Raw genomic sequence first — 11,291 nt, 5'->3', positions numbered from 1 at the left:
CAGACTTTTAGTCAGTTAGGGACACAAACATGTGTTCAGTATCCCACACATAGGCACCCACCAAGTGTGATGTGAGTGATGATCAGTAGGAATGAAGGGGTGAGGGATCAGGAAGTGGCTTCCTTGATGGATCAAAGGGTTACATGACAACCAAGCGAGGACTTCCTGGTTGACAGACGCATCCCTCAAATGAACAGCACAACGTGTTATGATCTGTGTTAGTGTGTGTGTCTGCGTGTGAGAGACGAGAGAGTTCAGTCCCTAAAATAGAAAGAGACAGCGTCCAGTATCCAGGATGATGTGTTTTCTTCATCTCAGGTCATTCTGTCTGTCTGTGTCTTTATCTTCATCCCTTGTCTCTGATCTGTCCTTGTTTCTGTCTCTCACACACGCTCCTTACCATGAACATGTTGTATTTGAAGGACCATCCCTCTGGTTGGTCAACAGGATGTTTTTTAAGCAGGTCAATTATGAATACACATGTTGAAAGGAGGTTGTGCTCATATCAGAGAGTTGTGTATCAGTCACGTAATGTAATTACTATTGCTAATAATTCATAAAGTAATGTTAGTCATGAGTAATGAGCAACTGTTGACGTTTTTCATAATTACAGATGGTAATGACATGAAAATCTTAAGTGAGTTTTAAACATGATGTAAAAAACTGAGTAAGGAATCTGAGCTTCAGGAATTATGACAAAACACTGAGGTGCTTGTTTGCCGACCACATGAGAGTAGGTTTATCTATGAGCTGCACTTTTTCTATGAGAGTGTACTATGGGGTTACGTATTCCTGCCCAAGGACAATATGTCAAATGTGCAGAATTTGAAATTTTCAAGCTTAATTAATTATAGTAATGACTCTGGTGGGACTCAAACCCACAACCTTTGAATCACTTTCTCAGTGCTAATGCTAGAAGTCAAATGCGCTATCCATTGCGCCACAAAGCGGCTCACCTCTGTATCAGTAACAAAACGCTGGCGTTGGCTGGGGTGAGGGGTGAAGAGTGGATTGTGATGTTGGAGAGATAGATTGGCCAGGATGATGAAGAGTTCAGTTTTGTAGAGGTGTAATTGAAGTTGGATGTGTCTAAGATACAATGCCGTGGTTCTGACGGGTAAACACTAACACACTTCTGGTCTACTTCTCTTACACACGCTAATACTGGATGACTCCCAGGGAAGTTCTTTCGTTCCTCCTGCTTCAGCTGAGGCAGCAGACGTGACGAGCAGTGTAACAGAGCAGTAAAAGGGTGGGGATGGAAGAAGCAAAGTGGTTTTCTGTCAAGCCTTTTCTCTTGTATTGATTTGCAGAACTTGCATATTGTAGCTGCAAGGTTCATTATGTTCTCACTTTGGAATTCTGCAGTTATTAACATTAGTAAGACATTAAGAATACTTCCACTCCAACAACAGACCAAGTAAGAGGGCCTTTAGATCACGGGACAGTGCAGAGCTCAAGCGAGTACAAAGGGAGCTCAAACGCAGCATCAGGGAGAGCAAGGACAACTTCAGGAGAAAACTGGAGCACAAACTGGAAGACAATAACACCAGGGACGTCTGGAGTGGGATGAAGGAGATCACCGGCTTCCAGAGGAGAGGTGGGGGAGCAGCGGGGGATGAGGGACGTGCGAACGAGCTGAACACATTCTTCAACAGGTTCAACTCCAACCCCCCACCCCCAGCGGACCCTTCACTGCCTCCTCTGCTTCTCCGAACAACAACCCCCCACCTCCCCCCATCACCCCCTACCCCCCACCACCCCCGTCACCACCTCCCCCCATCCCCCCGCTGGCCTTCACCACAGACCTTCCCACACCTCCCACCCCCAGGACATCCTCACATCACCCACAGCCCCCCACCCCCGAGTCTGGACTCCACTTCACAGCCAGCCAGGTGAGGAGAGAGCTGGAGAGGCTCAAACAGAGGAAAGCTGCAGGACCTGACCGCATCAGCCCTCGTGTGCTGAAGGGATGTTCCAGCCAGCTCTGTGGAGTTCTCCAGCACCTCTTCAGCCTGAGCCTACAACTTCAGAGAGTGCCAGTGCTCTGGAAAACATCCTGCCTGGTCCCAGTGCCCAAAAAAGGACGTCCTGCTGCACTGGAGGACTACAGGCCGGTGGCACTGACCTCTCACATCATGAAGGTCATGGAGAGACTGGTCCTGGCACACCTCAGGCCGCTGGTGTTCCCATCACAAGACCCCCTGCAGTTTGCATATCAGCCCCATGTTGGGGTTGATGATGCAATCATCTACCTGCTGCAGAAGGCTTATTCCTCCCTGGACAGACCCAACACCTCAGTCCGGATCATGTTCTTCGACTTCTCCAGCGCCTTCAACACCATCCAGCCCAGACTGCTGAAGGCCAAACTGGAGGGCACGCAGGTGAGTGCTCCCCTCATCACTTGGGTCGATGACTATCTGACGGGCAGACCGCAGTTTGTGAGATTACAGAACTGTGTGTCTGGTCGTCTGATCAGTAACATCGGGGCCCCCCAGGGAACTGTACTGTCCCCCTTCCTCTTCACCACATACACTGCTGACTTTCAGCACTGCACTGAGTCGTGTCATCTACAGAAGTTCTCTGATGACACGGCCATTGTGGGGTGTGTTGAGGGCGGGGGGGAGGCTGAGTACAGGGACCTGGTTGACCGCTTTGTGAAGTGGTGTGGGGAGAACTGCATGCAGTTCAACGTGACGAAGACGAGGGAGATGGTGGTGGACTTCAGGAGGAACAAGCCCCTGCCCTCTCCTGTCTGCATCGGTGGGACGGATGTGGATCAGGTGTCGGCATACAAGTACCTGGGTGTCACTCTGGACAATAAACTGGACTGGTCCACCAACACACAGGCCGTCTACAAGAAGGGCCTGAGCCGGCTTTACTTCCTGAGGAGGCTCAGGTCCTTCCACGTCTGCAACAAGATGCTGCAGATGTTCTATCAGTCTGTTGTGGCGAGCACCATCTTCTTTGCTGTGGTGTCCTGGGGTGCGGGCATCAAGGCAAAGGACGCCAACAGACTGAAAAAACTCATCAGGAAAGCAGAGTCTGTGGTTGGCTCTAAGCTGGTCACCCTGGAGGAGGTGGTGGAGGACAGGATGCTGGCAAAACTGCTGGCAATCATGGACAATCCCTCTCACCCCCTCCACAAAACACTGGACAAGCTAAGGAGCAGCTTCAGCCACAGACTCATTCAACCCCGCTGCTCTAAGGAACGATACAGGAAATCGTTCCTCCCAACTGCAATAAGACTGTCCAACTCATCCACCTCTGTCAGAGCCACCATCACAGAACTGCACTAAACCTGTCTCCTTGCACTGTGTACCTGTACAACCGCTCCTTATACACTTACTTCACATCATATGTGATATGTGTGCATATAAACCATATTGATATTATATATCATTTTATACAATAATATTGTCTTTTGCACACTCTGTATACATATTCTTAGACTCATAGTATATTATATTACCTATTGTATAGTCAAATACTTATATTCATATTCATACTTCTACTATATATCATATCATACTCTCTGCATATTCTTGTTTACATAAGTCTATATACACATATTTATTTATGTGTACATGTTATAATTACTATTATTATATCACCCTTACTATTATTATTATATATACTGTTGCTGCCATTATTACCATATACTGCTTTTATATTGGTATAATTACTATCATATATAAATATATATTATGTTATATTATATACTATATATACTGTACTATTCTTATATACTGTCTAACAATACCATTACCATCATATCATCAGTACTTTTACCATCATCTTGCCAATGCACCTTATCTACCTATTTTATTGTATTTTTATCTTGTGCTTCTGTTTTTTTATTCTTTCTACCTTTTATTTTTAATTTTATTCTATTGTATTGTATTGTATTTTATTGTATTCAATTATACCGGCTGCTATGACAACTTAATTTCCCTTCGGGGATGAATAAAGTACTCTATCTATCTATCTATCTATCTAATCTTCTTCCCAATCAACTAAGAAGCTAAAAAGAAAAATCATCTCATGCTAAAGAGGGTAAACTCCAAAATTGGCCATCTACTGGTTTACAAAACAATGACCATTAATAAAGCTAAGTACAGATTTGTTGACCCAGTCTTTCTATATGTTCCTCTGGAATCAAATTTGAATCGTAATCTTTAAGCCAACATTGACTAGAAACAATGTGAAGTTGAGCCTCTACAATTACCAAACATTCTATGTCAGGGAAGCTCATTATGTGAGCAAAAGCTCCAGAACAGCTACTAAATGGCATGTACTGTTGTCAAGGTCAAATAACACACCTTTCCTTTAAAACCCATTAAAACGGTTGCGTTAATAGAGAGAGTGGTTTCAAAGGTAACAATCTTTAGTCATCTTAAGGACAAAATAAACATGGTTGTGCACACTACACTGCAACAGTTTTTGAGACACATTGAGCTCAGTCTTCCTTCTACGTACACAGGGAAGACTTTCTTTGTGCTTTGTGCTGGCCTTGTATCCCATCTCCATGTATCACCATGTCCAGCGCCCTGCGGCCTTTGGGAGGGTATAGAATCACACGCACCAAACATAATAAAGGTAATTTACTGCCAAGGCAAATTCCATAGCTCTGGGCCTCCACCCCATGTTAAACAGCCAGCTGACCTTTAGCGTCTGATTTCATAAAGAGGGACACAATCCGATTAGGCCTGGATGGGAAAGGTCAAATGCACTGGCAGTTGTGACGGGAACATCACCACGAGCTGGCTGGAGACTCATAGGATGACCGCGGCTGAGCAGACTGCAGCCCTATGCATGTCTGAGTGTGTGTGTGTGTGTGTGTCTGAGTGTGTGTGTGTGCATGTGAGAAAGAGAGGATGTGTGTGGGTGGGGGCAGTGACGGCAGTTAGCCTCTGTGGCCTCTGGAGCCGTTAACAGAAAGGGCAGCATATCCGACATGGGTGGCGTGCTCCCATTTTTATGTCCCGGTGACCACACATACTCACACACGCAAACATATACACACCCCGTGGCATGGCACCAGCTTTACCTGATAGGATCTTCTACACTACTGAGCCTTGAAGTGCATCCCTGCTTTGTGGTGTGTGTTGATTTCCTGTCCTTGTTGGTTATTTTCTTCTCTTTTTGATGCTGTCATAGTACATGAAGGGGCAGTCTGAATTATTGTTGGAATTCCTGTTTGTCAAAGCTGATCAGGCCTTTGTTGTTGTATTTGCACGCGTTGTCTTATAGCTAACTTTTTGAAGTTAAGAAATGGTCTGACAGTGTGTGACTCTGGCACCTTTACTAGGCTCAGTAATGGAAAATAATGGAAAGTGTAATGTAATTACTATTGCTAGTAATTCATAAAGTAATGTTAGTCATGAGTAATGAGCAACTGTTGACGTTTTTCATAATTACTGATGGTAATGACATGAAAATGTTAAAAGTGGGTTTTAAACATGATGTAAAAAAACTGAGTAATAACTCCGAACTTCAGGAAATATGACAAAATACTGAGGTGCTTGTTTACCGAGCACATGAGAGTACTGGATTAATTCACACACATCCAAACAGTGCATCTATGGGCTGCACTTTTTCTATGAGAGGGTACTATGGGGTTCAGTATCTTGCCCAAGTACAATATGTCAAATGGTGATTGTGCAGAATTTAAATTTTCAAGCTTAATTAATTATAATGTCGACTCTGGTGGGACTCGAACCCACAACCTTTGAATCACTCCCTCAGTGTTGATGCTAGAAGTCCAATGCGCTGTCAATTGCGCCACAGAGCCTTATAATTTCTGCCCACTTCTCCGAATCTTTAGACACATTTTTTGCAAGTTCACAGCTCTCATGAACTAGTTCAAAGTTCAGTTCATACAAGTAAACATGAATAGTTGACGTTTATAGTTCACCATTTAAATTCTGAACTAGTTCATAGTTCAGTTCATTTCATAGTTTTAAGGTGGAAAGTGAGAATGACAGACTCAACAAAATTGTATCCATCACTACCTCTTGCCTTAAACTGTTATTCATGTATCAATTCCTAAAATAAAATATTTTTTAATTTTTTTTCGGCGGGTTGCCGACCCCTGGCTACAGTGGAAGAGCGACTTGTTTACTGCTCCCCCGTTAAAGAGATGCGGCGTCAAAAAATTAGTTTGGCTATAATAATAGTTCGGCCTTGCATTTCCCCCTTCTGATCGTGTGCCCACCTGTAAAGCCTCCGTGCCCCACCGGTGGGACTTAGACAGCGTCTCTCCTCAAGAAAAGGATAACATTCCTTAACGTTTTAGCTAGACCTCAAGTAATATCAACGTGTTCACCGTTCAAATTCATTATTTGTCATTAAGTGGCATTCAGTTCTAGCCTGACGTTGTCATACTCATAATTCTAGTCAGAATATGAGTCTGATACTGCTCCATTGGGCTGTGATTATGATTATGGGGCGTGTTTCAACCGAACCAGGAAAAGAAATGCCTCTTCGCTCAATTGGATAGAGCCACAACCAATCAGAGCAACGTAGTATATGACGTATGTCAAGCGACATTGTGAGTTATTTACTAAGTCAGACAGTCAAGACTTTCTCTTACCATTTGTAAGTAGGGGTGTCACGATACCAAAAATTCAGTAGTCTGTGCCAAAACCAGTAAAATAACACGATTCTTGATGCCAATTTCGATACCACGGTAAAAAGAATAAACAACACAGCGTGTTTCCTCATTGAGATCTTTATTACAAGATGAACAACTCTTGTGGCAGTTAAACGGTATCAGTTCAATGGTTACACTTGAAAATATGCCCTGCTGTACTCCTAAACCCCGCTGAGAGAGCAGCTAGCCGCTCCGGGTTCGGGTTCCCTTCCCGTGGACTGACGGTCCGGGTGCGGACATGAAGCTGAGCCGCGGAGGCTAGCTCCGGGCTGCTTCCTCCAGATGCTAACAGCCTCGCTGTGCTGCGTTCAGGGCACCTCGGATATAACGACCTCCTGCCACATAGCGAACATGCAATAGTTTTATCGATTAAAGACTAATTCTTAATGATCAATTAATCGATCGTCGATTAATTATGCCCATCCCTACTTGCAAGATACATGCTCTCTTTCTCTCTCTCTCTCCTTCTAACCAAGTATACTGCCTGGTCAGTTCCTGAAGAGGCGCAGCACCGATGCTAACAGCTGGCATCGGCGCTCACGGTGCTAACCCAAGCGCTCTTTGGTGACGTGGTTGATTACGTTACTGTTGATCATCTGTCCATCATCGTATAAAGCCCGCCTTGACAATTTGATTGGTCCGATAAGTTTCTGTTCGGCCATAGTTTCTCCCCAACGGAGCAATGCCAGACCGAACTTCCCGACCTCAAATGTTGTGGGCGGGGCTAAGTTCGTCTGGCACCCAGGCTAGTTCAGTTCATCTTTCTCATAAAAATGAGCTTGTTCATGCACAACACTGCTGATTTGCCAGGAAACAGAAAATTACTTTGTAAATCCACTCTGCATTATCCAACCAGCCCCAAAATGCTGACCTATAATCACAATCCTGACCTGAACAGCTCCATATATTAATATGATTGCAGGGTCATAGCGCCACCTACTAATCAGTTTTATAATGAAGTTGTTGTAACTTTGTCCAATTGACACAAAATTAATCACACTTCATAAGAGCCCCTACTTGAACAGATCTATTAGCCTGTATGTAATAATAGTGATGGCGCCACCTACTGGCAACAGAAAGTAAGCTTTGTTTTACAACTATCATTTGATTTACATTCAGGCAAATTAATTGGCTTTTTGAAAGCTTTATCATGCTCAAATTCTTAACAAAATTTGCAGAAAGTTAGAGTGTGTTGAAAATGTACTTATTCTGGAGGAATTTTCGATGGCTCAACGGTGCCCCCCGAGACCCCAGGAACGTGTTCACATTGACTGATCTTCACAAAAATCGATACACAGGTGTATTTTTTTTTCTTTTCTTCTTATTATGGTGTATTGTTGCAATGGATACGGTTGGGGTTCAGATCAAAGTCACACATTTTCATAAAGGAATTCTAGGATGCAATTGTAAGATTGTATGTCCTATGATCCTATGATCCTTTTATGTAGATAGGTAAAAATTAAGTGAATCAAGGTTTAATCCTCACTTGATTTGCTTGGTTCACTTAGTTCACCTGGTCATTACTTAGCTCTCTGCTACCGATTCACTTTCTGGACGCTACTTGCTTTTTAATTTGTCTGACCTCGACAAAAGAATTACAGAGAAACATGGAGTTTCAAATTGGGGGCGATCTCCTGCAGGGGGAGAAAAAGAGTGAAATCTTCCAGGGTTATGGTGGAAAGGAGCCAATCGTTTTCAAGATCAAGCTCAAAAAGACGAAGAAGAGCGGACCTATTCAAACTGAGCCGGTCGGAGGTGCTGCCTCCTCTGAAGAGCAGCCACAGGTGGAAGTTGATGTTGCATCTACCCAGAACACTGAGGAGGAGACGCAACCAATCAGCAGCCAGACTGACCTCACTCTCACTCCTCAAGTGAAGACCTCATTCACAGAGGAGGACGAGGAGAAGCTGTCTGAGGGCACTGTTGATGTTGCATCCACCCAAAACACTGAGGAGGAGATGCAGCCAATCAGCAGCCAGACTGACCCAACTATCGATCTCCTGCAGGAGGAGAAAAAGAGTGAAATCTTTCAGGGCTATGGTGGAAAGAAGCCAATCGTTTTCAAGATCAAGCTCAAAAAGATGAAGCACAAACCTATTCAAACTGAGCCGGTCGCAGGTGCTGCCTCCTCTGAAGAGCAGCCACAGGTGGAAGTTGATGTTGCATCTACCCAGAACACCGAGGAGGAGATGCAGCCAATCAGCAACCAGACTGACCCAACTATCGATCTCCTGCAGGAGAGGAAAAAGAGTGAAATCTTCCAGGGTTATGGTGGAAAGAAGCTAATCGTTTTCAAAATGAAGCTCAAAAAGATGAAGAAGAGCAGACCCATTCAAACTGAGCCGGTCGCAGGTGCTGCCTCCTCTGAAGAGCAGCCACAGGTGGAAGTTGATGTTTCATCCACCCAGAACACTGAGGAGGAGACGCAGCCAATCAGCGGCCAGACTAACCCAACTTTCGATCTCCTGCAGGAGGAGAAAAAGAGTGAAATATCCCAGGGTTATGGTGGAAAGGAGCCAATCGTTTTCAAGATCAGGCTCAGAAAGATGAAGAAGTGCAAACCTGCTCAAACTGAGCCAGTTGCAGGTGCTGCCTCCTCTGAAGAGCAGCCACAGGTGGAAGCTGATTTTTCATCCACCCAGAACACCGAGGAGGAGATGCAGCCAATCAGCAACCAGACTGACCCAACTATCGATCTCCTGCAGGAGGAGAAAAAGAGTGAAATATCCCAGGGTAATGGTGGAAAGGAGCCAATCGTTTTCAAGATCAGGCTCAGAGAGATGAAGAAGCGCAAACCTGGTCAAACTGAGCCGGTCGCAGGTGCTGCCTCCTCTGAAGAGCAGCCACAGTTGGAAGTTACTGTTGATGCTTCATCCACCCAGAGCACTGAGGAGGAGACCCAGCCAGACAGCAACCAGACTGACCCAACTATCGATCTCCTGCAGGAGGAGAAAAAGAGTAAAATCTTCCAGGGTTATGGTGGAAAGGAGTCAATCGTTTTCAAGATCAAGCTCAAAAAGATGAAGAAGAGCGAACCCATTCAAACTGAGCCGGTCGCAGGTGCTGTCTCCTCTGGAGAGCAGCCACAGGTGGAAGTTGATGTTTCGTCCACCCAGAACACTGAGGAGGAGACGCAGCCAATCAGCAGCCAGACTGACCCAACTATCGATCTCCTGCAGGAGGAGAAAAAGAGTGAAATATCCCAGGGTTATGCTGGAAAGGAGCCAATCGTTTTCAAGATCAGGCACAAAAAGATGAAGAAGCGCAAGCCTGCTCAAGCTGAGCCGGTCGCAAGTGCTGCCTCCTCTGAAGAGCAGCCACAGGTGGAAGTTACTGATGATGCTTCATCCACCCAGATCCCTAAGGAGGAGACGCAGACAATCAGCAGCCAGGGTTATGGTGGAAAGGAACCAGATCTTGATCTGTCTCCAGCCAAAGGCGGATGGAGACGCTGTCCAAGATCATTTATGACAGTTTTCTCAACCATGGCAGGGACACCAAGAGCACTGTGGCAGACTGTGCTCCAGGTTTTTGTGAGTTTAGAGAAGGTCCTGACAATGAGTTGGAGGAAGACGGGCCTGTTGCTGCGTAAAATGTTGCACATCAGAGCAGGTAGTTAAAGTGCTGGAAGACTGTTGACGTTGACGAAGGGATGCCCAACATCTGGCCGTACCTCAATTAGGTGATCCGATCTCTCCCTCCGGAGGCGTCTCTGTTGATCAGCGCTTTCAGTTCACAGCACAGAGAACTGTACTGTCTATCTGTATCTTCTGTCATAAATAAAGTTTTTTTTGAAAAACGTGACGTACTCCATCTGGCTCAAGGATTAGTGGTTAGGAAAAGAGAGGATTTAATGGTTAGGAAAATAGATTATTTGGACTTTCTGACACAGCCCTGGTTCTAATTAGGCATTAGCTCCTAGCTGAGCTCCTGGTTAAGATCAGTGTTAGGATGTGAATTGTGGTTAAGTTTAGGTTAGAGTTAGGTTTAAATTGGTCATGGTTTAGGTTTGGGATAAGGTTTTGGTTGCAGTGTACTAACAAGGAGAGCTGTGCAAACTTATTTCTCCTTCGGCTTATTTTGTCAGATTTTTAGCGGGTTCAGCTCTTTTTGGTTTTCCTTGCATGCAGCTCTTCTCTTAAATTAACCACATTGTTTACTGAATATACATTTACATCTTCCTGACATTTCAATCAACAAAATCTATTTTCTAACTAGATGAGTATTCTCATGCAATCTTAGTCATGAAGGGTCCGTGTACTTGTGACAGAATTGTGCAAGTTCACACCACTCATGAACTAGTTCAAAGTTCAGTTCATAGAAGTAAATATGAATAGTTTATGTTTATAGTTCACCATTTAAATTCTGAACTAGTTCATAGTTCAGTTCATTTCATAGTTTAAAGGTGGAAAATGAGAATGAAAGACCTAAATTGTTTTTTAAAGAAAACTTTATCCATCACTACCCCTTGCATTAAACTGTTATTCATATGTATTAATTCCTAGAAGAAATGATTTTTTAATTTTTTTTATTAATGCTAATTTTGCCTGTTTATTTATTCATACCCTGCAAACTAAAAGACACAACAAATCATAGTGCTATGCCTCGCTATGAAACCAATTATTAGGCTAGACCT

The 11,291-nt window shown here is 44.3% G+C and overlaps 1 non-coding gene across 1 annotated transcript; it reads right to left on the bottom strand.

The window, feature by feature from the left end:
• Positions 1-5,701: 5,701 nt before the first annotated feature.
• Positions 5,702-5,794, bottom strand: trnar-ucu (transfer RNA arginine (anticodon UCU)). Its single transcript has 2 exons — positions 5,758-5,794; positions 5,702-5,737 (listed from the first exon to the last, which is right to left on the bottom strand). It is a non-coding gene; the product is annotated as a tRNA-Arg (tRNA).
• Between the last annotated feature and the right edge of the window lie 5,497 nt (positions 5,795-11,291).

Source organism: Limanda limanda, chromosome 13 (assembly GCF_963576545.1).
Source record: "Limanda limanda chromosome 13, fLimLim1.1, whole genome shotgun sequence".
Taxonomy (NCBI): Eukaryota; Metazoa; Chordata; class Actinopteri; order Pleuronectiformes; family Pleuronectidae; genus Limanda; species Limanda limanda.
The sequence above is the reverse complement of the archived record's forward strand: the minus strand, read 5'-3'. Positions and strand labels throughout refer to the sequence as shown.